The sequence below is a fragment of the Lutra lutra genome, chromosome 8 (assembly GCF_902655055.1).
Source record: "Lutra lutra chromosome 8, mLutLut1.2, whole genome shotgun sequence".
NCBI lineage: Eukaryota > Metazoa > Chordata > Mammalia > Carnivora > Mustelidae > Lutra > Lutra lutra.
In genome coordinates this window covers 14,104,861-14,118,818 of record NC_062285.1, presented here as the reverse complement: position 1 = coordinate 14,118,818, position 13,958 = coordinate 14,104,861, and the positions used below count along the sequence as shown (strand labels likewise).

The 13,958-nt window shown below is 42.6% G+C and overlaps 1 protein-coding gene across 3 annotated transcripts in view; it reads right to left on the bottom strand.

Annotated features, from left to right (window-relative positions):
* Positions 1-13,958, bottom strand: part of APBB1IP (amyloid beta precursor protein binding family B member 1 interacting protein) — a 147,651-nt gene that overhangs the window by 71,020 nt on the left and 62,673 nt on the right. The gene's annotated exons all lie outside the window — the stretch shown is intronic.

The window sequence follows — 13,958 nt, the reverse complement described above, 5'->3', positions numbered from 1 at the left end:
TTAATCTATGTATCATATTTTGTTAAGACTGAGTATCAATGAGATGGCTGAAGCTAAATGTTAAATGAATATGTTTCCAGAAAATCACGAGTATCCAAGGGTTAGTCTTCACATAACCACTGTAACTGAGGTATCAACATACAAACTGATTATTATGAGTGATCACTGTCATAATTAAAACACTGAAGATTTTAAAGTGAAAATGTAGAGTTTTATGACATAATGCATGAAAAAATGTATTAAAACTAGAACATAGGGGCGCCTGGGTGGCTCAGTGGGTTAAGCCGCTGCCTTCGGCTCAGGTCATGATCCCAGGTCCTGGGTTCAAGCCCCACATCGGGCTCTCTGCTCAGCAGGGAGCCTGCTTCCTCCTCTCTCTCTGCCTGCCTCTCTGCTTACTTGTGATTTCTCTCTGTCAAATAAATAAATAAAATCTTTAAAAAAAAAAAAACAACTAGAACATATACCTCTGGAGCACAGTAACTAAAATAAGGACCCTCCTGAATCTATTTTTTTTTTAAAGATTTTATTTATTCATTTGAGAGAGAGAGAGATCACAAGTAGGCAGAGAGGCAGGCAGAGAGAGAGGATAGCAGGCTCCCCGCTGAGCAGAGAGTCCGATGCGGGCCTCAGTCCCAGGATGGTGGGATCATAACCTGAGCTGAAGGCAGAGGCTTAACCTACTGAGCCACCCAGGTGCCCAGGACCCTCCTGAATTTAGACACAAACATTTATTTATATCACAAGGATGTTTCTCCAAGTGTGATTCCCCAGACTAGGTTGATGCTCAGCAAAATGCATGTTCCTGGGACCCCCACCTACTGAACTGGAACTTCTGGGATGGGGCCTGGAAATCTGCATTCCAACATGCTTCCTGCATGATTTTTACTGACACTGAATTTTAAGAATAGAGTGTATACTGTAGATGGCCAACAGACACATGAAAAAATGCTCAGTATCACTCATCATCAGAAAAAGAAATTAAAACTACAATGGGCTGTCACTTCACACATGTCAGAATGGCTAAAATGAACAACGTAAGAAATAACAGGTATTGGCGAGGATGTGGAGAAAGGGGAAGCCTCCTGTACTGTTGGTGGGAATGCAAACTGGTGCAGCCACTGTGGAAAACAGAGTGGAGATTCCTCAAAAAGTTAAAAATATAACCACCCTATGATCTAGTAATTACACTGCCGGGTATTTCCCCCCAAAATAAAAAAACATGAATTCAAAGGGATACGTGTACCCCCCATACATACTGCAGCATTATTTACAATACCCAATTTAAAAAGCAGCCCAAGTACCCAGTGATAGATGAATGGATAAAGAAGTGGTATATATACACAAAGGAATATTATTCAGCCCTAAAAAATCACGCATTTGCAATGACATGGATGGAGTTAGAGAACAGCACGCTAAGTGAAATAATCAGAGAAAGCAAATACCATATGATTTCACTCATATGTGAAATTTAAGAAACAAGCAAAGGAAAATGAGAGAGAGAGACAGATAGACAGACCAAGAAACAGACCTTTAACTACAGGGAACAAGCTGATGGTTACCAGAGGGGAGGTGGGTGAGGGAATGGGTGAAAGAGGTGGTAGGGATCAAGAAGGGGACTTGTTGTGATGGGCCTTGGGTAACATATGGGATTCCTGAATCACTATATTCTACATCTGAAATTAATATAACACTGTCTGTTAACTACACTAGAATTAAAATTGAAACTTAATAAGGAAGTAAATAAATAAATATTTTTTAAAAACAGAGTGTACTGGACAGAGGGGAAGGAAGCAGAATGGAGGCAAATAAAATAAGCAAAATCAGGACATTTCCAAGAAACGGGATGCATAAAAAATGGTGATCTGCCAACTGAAATAGAGGAAATAAATCAAGTACAATTACTTTGATAATTTTTATTGCATTATCTTTTAATAAGTTTTTTCAAGACCTTTGACTTTTACTTATTTGAAAGGACAGTATATCATGAATCAGTGTGATTACCACCTAGGGTTCTGAAACTATTTTAGTTGTACATGTTTGGGTTGAAGACCATGATTAACCACAACAGGTAAGATACAGCACCTGCCAGAACTCTGCGCCGAGGTCTCACTTACAAGAAATGTTTTGGGAAACATAGGCCTATTACTATTTTACAGATAAGGAAGCAGAAGGGTTAAGTCCAATCAGTGCCAAAACTTTGAGTTTTTCCTATTTTTTCCCCCTCAGCATTAAAATGCTCTAAATACCATAGGAGAGAATCCAGATCCACAACAGTGTGGATGCAATTAATGTCCCTGAACTATACTTAAAAATGATTACAATGGTAAATTCCATGTTATGTATATTTTCTCAAAACAAAACAAAACAAGCAGTCATAAGAATGAAGGCAGGGTGTTGTTTGCAAGCATTCTTCCCTTGAGAGTCCTGGAAATGGGAATTATGTGTGAGTTGGAAGAATGAACAGAGAACATGAGTAAACTCTGTAGCAAGTGGTTTTCCTCATCATCTGGGAAAAGGGGAACATGTGTCACCTTCTGCAGGGACAGGTAAGTGAAGAACCTTTCCAAACTGCAAAGGGCCTCATTTTATGAGGGTATCCTAAAGAGTCAGGATCTGTAGTTGTGTCCTTCCTCTGAGATTTTTCTCTGAGACCCCCCTCTCACTTTTTCAGCTTCAGAATAAGTTTTTCCCCTCCAAGAGATAGTGCTATACTGTTTTTGTTTTAAAGAAAATGGAAAAAAACACAAAGTAAACCCGAGCTGCAGTTTGGGGAGCATAGACCTTAGAATGGACTGATGGCCCTTGGGTCAGAGCTTTTCACCAGTCGGGTGGTCAGCCAACTCCATTTGGGCTGTTCTGAGGCAAGGAGCAGAGCTCAGGAGTGAACTCATTATCTGTTACACAGGGGACTGTGGATCATCTGAGCTGAGCAATAAGAGAACTTTAAAATGGGAAATGAGACTTTCAGTTACAGCTTGATCCCTTTTCTCACGGCTGAAAATGCAAGATTTGGGGGCAGCTGAAAAGGAAAGAAACAGCATTACTTTTTAAAAATGTGTTTAAAAATACATTACTTTTAAAATACCACCTTCTTGGAATTAAGAACAAACCAAGCAGTTATCTGCCCATGAATACCTGTGAGCACCATTTACATGTAAAATACCCCTGGTTTCTGAGAATCTTTTTCTGTCTCATTGAGAAGATATGTTTAAACAGATGGCTATGATCTGTAGATGGGGAGCTACATGAGACACGGTACAAATAAATGCAAAATGAGCTATTTCTATAGATTTTCAGTGAGGAAGAAAACCACTGTAGGCTGAAATGGTCAAGGAAGACTTTGCAGAGGAGGTCAAAGTTCGAACTGGCCTGGAAGACGTTCCATATTCAGATAGGGAAAAGGAATGAGGAAAACATTCGAGGCAGGAAGAGAAGCATGTTCCAAGGCCAGGACGTAGTTAAGGACTGGGTATCTTCAAGCCACCAGTGAACAGTCTGGTTATGCCTGTGGACAGATGGAGCACAGCTAATGACCAGACTGTCCCTTCCAATTCTTCTCTTCTTGCCCGTATCAGAATACACCCATGGCCTGTCATCGGGTGATGGAGCAGTGCCTCCCCCTACGATGGGCGGTATTCATGTCCTTGCCCTACTTGTGTTGGGTTTAGCCATGTGACTTGCTTTGACAGAGCAAGAATGTGGGTGGAATGGACAGAATGTGCATGGAAGGGACAGGGCATCAATTCTGAGCAGAGGACTCAAGAGGCTATGTCATGTGTTTCCAAACGTCCTCCTGTATTCTTGTCGCTCACCATGAGAAGAATGTGTCACTGGGAGTCGCTGGTCTGAGGACAGAAGAGACAAGATCTGACTCACATTCTGGAGCCAAGGATGACCTGCAGACCCAGAAAAGAGGGAATGTCTATGGCTGTTAGCCCCCGGGATTTGGAGGCTGCTTTTATGCATCGAACACTAACTGATACACACACCCACACTGGCTGGGGAGGGGATCTAGGGCACCGAAGCCAAGGGTAGACTTTCCTTTAAAATAGGAAGCCATATTGGAGACCAGAAATGTGCTTACTGTAAGACTTCCTCCTGCTGGGCCTGGTCCTGGATTGTCAAAGATGAACCTTGGTGGGAGAGGGAGGTTGGAAAGGAACGGCGGAAAGATGCCATGAGGTAATTTTCTCCCTCAGTGGCTGGCACCCTTCTGCACCTGAGGAGCAGAATGAGGTTGTGTTTCTCTCTCTGTTCCTCACTCGGGCAGACACCACTGAACCACAAACACTGCCAAATTTCAGTTATGGAACAGAACGAAGGATGGAATGAACATTGCCTAAAATATCAACAATGATCATTGCTGGAGTGCAGGATTACGGATCATTTAAATTTCACTTCTTCTGTTTGTCACCTTTTTTTCTTTACAATAAGTTGACATTATTTCTGAAGTCAGAAAAATAAAGTATGTTATTAAAAGAAATAAAAAGCAATTCAGCAAGCAAGCCACCTTATACTAACTGATTTGCCAGTACCTTCTTTGAAAAATGGATTGTTCAGGCTCCCGGCAAGAAGAATGGCTAATGTTAATGCTGAAGAGTTCTACCTCCAGACACACTCCTTAGCTCTGACACCTCTTTTTTGGTTTTCAGACAACATCACTGGCCTTTGCGTAGTGGGACTTTGTGTCAGCATAACCCCGGGAAAACAAAACTCTTCAGGTCACAGCTGACTTCGGCTTCAACAGTTGACGCTTATTTGGGAATAGCAGACCACCCTGTGCTTCTAATCAACTGGGAAGAAGAACTTTCTAATGACAACCAGGCTGAGAAACTAAGCTGCTTTTTAAATAAAGTTGCTTTTGTTAGGATACTAAGTGTCCAAGGGTGCCCAGATGGCTCAGTTGGTTAAGTGTCTGCCTTCGGCTCAGGTCATGATCTCAGGGTCCCGAGATGGGGCCCTGTGTTGGGATCCCTGCTCAGTGGGGTGTCTGCTTCTCCCTCTCCCTTTACTCCTTCCTCCTGTGCATGTGCACACATACACTCTCTCTCCAATAAATAAATAGATAGATAGATAAATAAATAAATAAATAAATGGAGAGTAGGTGTACTAACCCACTTTACCCAAAAGAAGCAGTACCATCTGAGCAAGAGGGGCCCTTGCCCTGACTCCACTCTTTAGGGGGTCCCTGCTCTGACCCTCACCCAGCCATTCCCCTACTCACAAGGCGACAAGTCTATGGGGCCAAAAGGCTATGCCCACTTGGAGCCAATGACCCTCCCACATTTCAGTCCACACTCCACAAACCCAGGGCCTTGGAATTCCCTGCCCAAATGACCCTGAGACTCTGCCCTACATCCATCTTCCTGAGGGCAGAGGGCACTGTTAGAATGTGCATCCTATGCCAGAGGGTGGCCAAGGGGCAGCTCTTTGCACGGGAGTGATGGGTTGCTTGGAGCCTACTTTCAGGGCTGGATGGTTCGCATCATGCATGCAAGGCTCCCATGGTGCAGGATGGACGGGATGGGTGGAGGGACGAAGTCCAGAGGCAGGCAATGAGCAGCTCCAAGAAACCACCTTGCACAGAACTCAAAGAAATCTAAGAATACTAGTCCAAACTTTTAGGTCATTATGAAGGCCCTAAGGTAGGAGGACAGAACACATTTAACTGCTTATTAATTTGATTTAGAACTTTAAATATATAGATATATGGTATGTAAGCCTTCAATCCAGTCTTGCCCCAGGTCCTAATAAATACTGGGGGTGGGCTTGCACAGAGGCCTGTCCTCCATTCCCTGTGGGATTACATGTGGCCTCGTACCCCATCCTTTTATTCTCTTCTCCTAGTCATCAGGCCTACTTGAAATGCAAATTAGAAACAAAAAAGAATTTCTTCAGACTATTTCTCTTTGAGAAAGTCTTAATTTTCTGGGACATTTGAAGCCTTGGGAAACTTTCTCAGTTACAGAATAGCCACAGTTGTTAATGAGTAGAACATGACATCTCCCCTTCCTCATCCTGGATTTTCCTGCTCATTAGACTATATCCCGTAAGTCTACACCCTGGGCCCTGGGCTAGAACAGGTCCCCATCTCTGACAACTCTGTTCTTGGTGCTTAGGATATGGGGCTAACCACCCTTCCTCAGCCCACAGCATTCTGGCTCTAGTTCACTGGCTACTGACCCCCTACCTCCAGGCACCCAGCCAAGCAGGATATCCCCATGTCACCCATCTGGCCTCTGCATGGACTTCACTTCCTAAAGAATGCTGGCTGCTTCTTTTATTTTCACAGTAGTTCTTAGATACTCCTGCTCCTTCTGCCCATTACATCCAGCACATAGCCACTGGCCTTGTATCTCACCTACAGTCTCCTTCCCTGGCTTAATTCCATTACAATGTAGATGCTCAAGAAATGTTTGCTGGTAGTTCTTGAGCAAATGCCTGGGATCCTGGGAAACCTTAGGGATGAAACCCTTACCCACTCAATTTGTCCTGAACAACTTCAGGTAGCCTGAGGTTAGACTCCTAATCATACTTCTTTGAGTCCCTGCCCAAAACTTCTGAGATTATACAGCACCACTGTCCCAGATCAAAGTCTGGCCTGGCTCCAGTGTGATCACCGTGATCCAAGAACATTGGTGATGCCTTCTGGAGAGCTGCTACCATCCTCCCATGTGCCTCCATTGCTTCTCTTCTCCAGACTAATCTCTATAATGAAGCAAACTAAAAGAATGACAGTTACTACACTTTGTGTGGATGACAGCCTTTAATTCTCACCACACACTTCTAAGAACAAATTATCTCCAATTTCAGACAAGAAAATAGAGACTTGGTGAAGTTAGATGATGAAGTGGGCTCAAGGGCCCACAGCTAAAAAGCAATGCAAGATCTATAAAAACCTCCTCAAACTCAACACTCAAAACAGATAATCGGGGTGCCTGGGTGGCTCAGAGGGTTAAAGCCTCTGCCTTTGGCTTGGGTCATGATCCCAGGGTCCTGGGATCGAGCCCCGCATCGGACTCTTTCCTTGGTGCAGAGCCTGCTTCCTCCTCTCTCTCTCTCTGCCTGCCTCTCTGCCTACTTGTGACCTCTCTCTGTCGAATAAATAAATAAAATCTTTAAAAAACAGAACAAAACAAAAAACCCCCACAGATAATCATGTCAAAAAATGGGCAGAAGACATGAACAGACACTTCTCCAAAGAAGATATGCAAATGGCTAATAGACACATGAAAAAAGTTCATCATCAGCCACCAGGGCGATTCAAATCAAAACCACATCGAGATACCACCTTACACCAGTTAGAATGGCCAAAATTAACAGGACAGGAAACAACAAGTTTTGGAGAGGATGTGGAGAAAGGGGAACCCTCTTATACTGTTGGTGGGAATGCAAGCCGGTGCAGCCACTTTGGAAAACAGTGTGGAGATTCCTCAAAAAATTAAAAATAGAGTTACCCTATGACCCTGCAATTACACTACTGGGTATTTACCCTGAAGCAATGGAGTGAGGATTCAAATCCCAGCCGTCTGACTTTAGGACCCAAAGTCTTGGCCACTCCATGAGACTGCTTTCTGGGGAGAGGCAGTTTTGTAGAAAGCACATTTGAACAGAAAATGCCTTGTTTATGAAGCTGAAAACACTCAGCACAGTGCGGCAGGCCCATCAGCCTGGCCCTGCACACCACTGTCCCCATAGCATTCTCTACAGCAGCCTCAGTGGGTCTTTCTATTCCTTGACCATGGCATACTACCTTGATTCTGGGCCTTGATAATCCTGCACTATGGCTTGGAATCTCCCCTCCTGCCTCTCTCCCTCATCTCAATTCCCTTGGTGAACATCAGAAACACTGCTTCCTCAGGGAGGCTGTCTCTGACTCCTGCTGGAGGCTCCCAGAGTCTCCTGGTTTGTTCCCATTACAATACACACTTCAATGGCTATCATTAGCTAAGTGTCCTTACTGGCTGACAAGAAGTTCAATGGCACCCACCCTCCTTGAGCCTCCTGATGGTTGAAGATGAAAATGACACAAATCATTATTTTACAGTAGTTGTGACAGATTCAGAAGTAGGGTGACAGTTCACTGTGGGGGATCCTGAGCCACCATTCAAGGCTAGGGGCCTTCAACTGTGTCCCCCTTGGAGCGTGTACTGAAGCCCCTTGAAGGGTACACAGGCGTCAGTTTCCACATCCTCAACTTCCACGTGCACTCTTCTCTAAAGCAGATCTGCCTGAGAAAGGAAGGCCCCTTTCCCACTTCATGTAAGAAAGGCACACCTCACAGCCACACAAAATCTTACTGCCCTAGGTGGGAATTTCAAAGGCTCTAAACAAAGGGACAACTTGAGACACAAGTGTTGAGAGAGGGAAAGACTTACGACTCAAAACAAATCTTTTTGGAAGTCAAGTGGTTTCTAACTCTGCATCTACACAACAGAAGGCACCTAGTGAGCTTGTCAGTGGTGTATTAAAAGAGTCATCATTGATCCCTCAGTGACAGATAACTTGGAAGGAGTTCAAGAAACGGAGTGGCACTGCTCTCACAAACCTCTTCTATTCTCATCCACTTTTTTATGTGAACAAGGTTTCTCACACTGATACCTATAAAAAGTACTTAACTTCTATAGAAATGAAAAAGAGCAATACAAGTGATACTGAAAATTCACTCCTTTATCCTGGAACAAATCAGAGGGCAAAATGTTTCATCTATTATCTCAATACGAGATGTTTCCCCTGGATTTTTTCCTCTTTAAGCCTAATATTGATATTTATAATTTTAATGTTTTTAAGTTGTTTTAACCAACTGTGTAATTTCTTAACACTTAGGTACCTTATGATGACAGGATATAAAAAATTACATATCAATTTTTAAACAATTTGTTAAAGGTAAGTATGAGAGAGATCAGTAAGAGACTTAACGAGCATAGAAATATATTACAGTAGGATAAGTCTTTGTGGAGAAAACAGAATGGGAATAGTTCAAGAGGAAAAAAAGGAACAATGTAAAATTTCCCAAATGTTATTAAAAAGCTTGTTGTCCACCACCAAGAGTGAACCCTAACGTACACTGTGAACTTGGGCGATAATAGCATGTCAGTGTAGGTTCACTGGCTGTAACAAAGACACCACTTGTATTGGGGGAGGCTATGCCTATGTCCAGAGTATACAGGAATTGTCTCAATTTTATTGTGAACTGAAAACTGCTCCAAAAAATAAAGTCTATTAAAAAACTCGCTATTCATGTGCTTCTTACATGGATGCTGATGGGAAATCAAATTGCCATGAAACTATACTTAGCCTCCATAATATGATGGCAAGATCCATAATAAGCTGTTCATTGCATTATTTGCATCTGTTTAAACTAGTGTTGAAAAATTCTGGATGTGAGCATATAGATCTTACTGATTCTGATGCACTCTCAGTATTTAGTAGTGTGTAAGTTTTTATCCATCTTTAAGACTTTGGGGCCATCTCTCAGACTTTTTCAAGTTTCTTCTTTTTATCTCGACTTCATTCTTTTTTTTTTTTTTTAAATATTTTACTTATTTATTTGACAGACAGAGATCACAAGTAGGCAGAGGCAGGCAGAGAGAGAGGAAGGGAAGCAGGCTCCTCGCTGAGCAGAGAGCCCAATGCGGGGCTCCATCCCAGGACCCTGAGATCATGACCTGAGCCGAAGGCAGAGGCTTTAACCCACTGAGCCACCCAGATGCCCAATTCGATTCCACTCTTAGCCAGTTTTGCTTGTTTGGCATCTATTCCTCAAGTTTTGAGTTGGGGTGAGGGACTGATGAGTGAAGTGCATATAAACCAAAGGCTTGATGCCACTGGCTAGTGCACTGCTCCCAGCCAGGTAGACAAGGACCTCGTCCAGGAATAGTGGGTGCCCACAGGGGTCAGGCCTCCATCAGCTCTGACAGGCCCCGAGATGGCAGGAATCAGCACAATACCCCCCAAGTCTGACTACAACAAACAGTACCCTCGACTATTATCAGTGGTTGCAAAACCTTCTCTCATATCATAACCTTCGGCAGACGGCATTTTGCTCATCATCTCTACTTCCATGAATCATTTTTCTGCAAGAACAAAGCCTAAAGCTCAGCTTTGTGTGCCAACAACGAGTACAGCACATTCTATTCAACAGCTTCAGTCATGATAGCAAAGTTGGATCGCACAGTGGCAGGGAAATGCAGTCTAATATAAAAGAAAAATAGGCAAAGTAGGCATTGATGCTCGTGATTGGATTCTTAAAAATAACGGAATGCTGGAAACTGACCAACCTGCCTGAAAATGCTCTTTAAATGAATCTCATACAATTACAACTACATGAACTGGTGACTGGAAACATTTCTTTCTGACTTGTTTTTATTTTAATCAATATACTATTTTGACAAGTTTCTTTTTACCAGTTTATCTGAATGCACTGTGACTCCCTGTCCCTATGCTCACCGCTCTATGGTCAGCCATACGACCATTTCCCATGACCCAGATGCACGTCCCTTTTTCCTTTTGGACTTTGTGGACACCCACTGCTTAGAGTGCTTGCTTCCTCTCTACTCTTCCCCTGGCTAACCCCCACAGGTTTACCAGGTGAATGCTCGCACATTAGTTTCTCCGAGTAAATTTCCCCGCCCTCCCTGTGCTCCACAACAGCTGGTCCTCTGCCCCATCTCAGAGTTTTCCAGACCCGATTCTAATTTCCCATTTCCTTTCTTTTCCCTCCCATTCTCTTTTCTTTTACTCTTATTTAGTTGCCTTTTCCACTGGTTTATTTGGACATCTGACCGCCTTCTACTGAAGATAATAATTTTCTACAATTTTCTTCTGAATCCTGCAGTTGATTAATTGTAATTGATATATTGTCTAGAAGGTCTTTCTGATGCTATTTCCGGTCAGGTTCTGTTTTGTCATAAACACAATGATGGTTTTTTCCCTTCACTCACCCTAAATCAGGGCAAGACTTCTCTGTAGTCAGTAACCGTCAGCAAGCATGATCTGTGGTTTGCCTAGAGCTGCACTCTCTTTGCATGTGTGTGGAGGATATTTTTGCCTTATGGTTAGAACTGTAGGGTTAACTGACTGCCCAGTTCCTACTTTCACTGCTCTTCTGACCTTGGGTTTTATGAACTAATGTGGTAATTACAAAACTAAACTTCTCAGCATACACCTTCACTAAGGCTCTTCTGTACTGTCGGGAGCATTTTGTGTACTGGGACTTAATCTTGAGATGGCATTAGTCCACGGTCTACGTCCTACACTGCTCTCATGTTAAAGCTGTAAGAGCAAAGATAATCTTCATTTTTGTATTCTCCATAAATAGTGCAGGTTACTCATGTAAGCGGATATTCTACAACATCTGCTATTGCCAAGCAAACGGAGTGAATTCCATTAAAGTTTCATCATATAAGTCAATATAGGAAAGACTTTCAATATTTTGAAACCTTTTGAGAAGAACAAATAAATTGTTCAGAGTCTTAGCCTTTTCCTTTGATAATTTCTGGTTGAATCTAGTTCTTCATGCACAGTTTCTAACTAATACTTGACATAGTTCCTAGACAGTGCCCTAATCCAGTTGGGCCCGAAGATCAAGCCTGTAGGCTCACAGATGTAGCCTGGAGTCAGGAGCGGAAGCAGGTATCAGTTATGTACTACTCTGTTCTGGGATTCACCACTACGTGTAAATGTTGACAAATAACTAACAACCCAAACAAAACACAAGATGTATTTGGATTTTTGAATTAACTGCTTGAGACACTGCTTAAGGAGAAAATCTAAGGCAGTTAAACAAAAGAATCTCCAGATTGTGCTTCCATAAGAAACTTCCTCTGGAAATACTCTTCTCTAGGATCTGTTATTCCTTTAAGATGTAAACTTAAAAAAATGTTCCTGTTAGAAATGATCAAAGGGTCTCAGGATACAGTTCTTACAAAGTGACTGTGGATATTTCAAAATTACAAAGCCTCCTTTTAGGAGTCATGATATCAACACAGAAATGGTCACAATCTACTTCAAGAACAAGTTGAAAGAGTCCTATGATCAGCAAGCTGAAGTAGCTATTCACATGGACCACTGATCGGAAAAGACAGATTATCCAACCAAACACTAAGGAAATGGAAATACTTAAAATCACCAACTTCAAAAGTGCTTCCACTTCCATTTTGGTCTTTAATTGTGGTTGTCAATTAGAAGAATTGACTTATATGGTTTTTAAGGACATATTATTATCCAGAAGAATTCAGCAGGAGGATTTCTGCTTCCTCCTGTGATAAAGTAGCTTGCAGTTAGACCAAAGCTCCACAAAAAGAGCTAGAAAAGCTGGATTAAAAAACATCTGTGCAGGGGCGCCTGGGTGGCTCAGTGGGTTAAGCCGCTGCCTTCGGCTCAGGTCATGATCCCAGGTCCTGGGTTCGAGCCCCGCATCGGGCTTTCTGCTCAGCGGGGAGCCTGCTTCCTCCTCTCTCTCTCTGCCTGCCTCTCTGCCTACTTGTGATTTCTCTCTGTCAAATAAATAAATAAAATCTTTAAAAAAAAAAAAAAAAACATCTGTGCAAAGGCTTCGGCGAGCAATGGAGGCAACCAGGACTCAAGGGGCCAAGATCCAAGAGAGAAAAGAACCAAAAAGAGGTGCGGAGACATTGTGAGAGCCACATCCTGCCCACTGCCCCCACCCCAAGCTGGTGAGAGGCTAAGAATCATGGAACCTCACAGAAATGGATATTTAACATGGATAATAGTTCAGGTACTCAAATCTTTGGCAACAGAAAATTTGACTTAAAACCACAGGAGATACCTCTATACATTCACACAGAATAACTAAATTTATTATTTTTTTCATGGCAACACTAAGGACTGGCAAGGATTTGGAATAACAGGAATTCTCATTCAATACTAATGAAGGTAAATCATGCAATCACTTTGGAAAACTGTTCGGTACTCTATCCTAAGGCTAAATATGTGCATAAGCTGCAACTGTACTTGTAGGTAAATATATAAGAAAAAAGCCTACATATGTTCGGCAAAAGACAGGGATGAGAATGCTCTCAACAGCATTACTTGTTAAAGCCTCAAACTCAAGAAAAATTAAATGTCTATCAATATACAACAGAGAAGCTTATTCTGGTATAATCACACAATGGAACACTAAACGGCAAAGAAAAAGAACAAACTATGGACTGCCATGTGCAACAACATGAATGAAGGTCAACACCAAAGAGTAATGATGATTCCATTTTATACAAAGTTCAAAAGCAGGAAAAATCAAGGCCAGAGAGGTCCGAATTGTGATTATCTTGGTAATGGAGATCAATGGCTGGGAAGGATAGAAGTGAGTCTACTGGTATACCACTCATCATGACATGGGTGGCCATTAAATGGGATATGCACTTGGTAAACATTCATAGCATGTAGTTAGGTTTTGTGCACTGATGCACTGGACACCACGGCAAGCGGCAGATCCACTGACACCCATTCTCCTTCTGGTTAATACAGTACTAGAGCCACATTACACAACTCTTGAGCACCATTTTTATAGACTCCATATGAAAGCTTCCTTGTGGAGGAGCTGTATGAGGTGGGGACTCTGAATGTAACTCCCTGTTGTAGTTACGTGTATGGTTGTTTGGACAGAGATTGCTTTTGTCAGCTTGTAACTCAGCTCTGGCCAATAGGATGGGAGCAGAAGTAAAAGTGCCATTTCTAGGTCTTTCCAGTAAGAAGTCTGGTTGTACACTTCCCTGGCTCTTTCTTCCCTCCCTAAGGACTGGAAAATGGCCAGGGGGAAATCTGCCTTGGGCCTAGAGATAGAAGGAAGAGAGAAGATGGCACAAGCCCCCTATGTCTGGACTGGTGTGTGAGGAAGAATTAAGCTTCTAGCTGGTTTGAGCCACTGATTTTGGGGAGTCTCCTTGTTACAGAAGCTGAGATGGTACCCTAAATAATATAGGCATTAAATCATG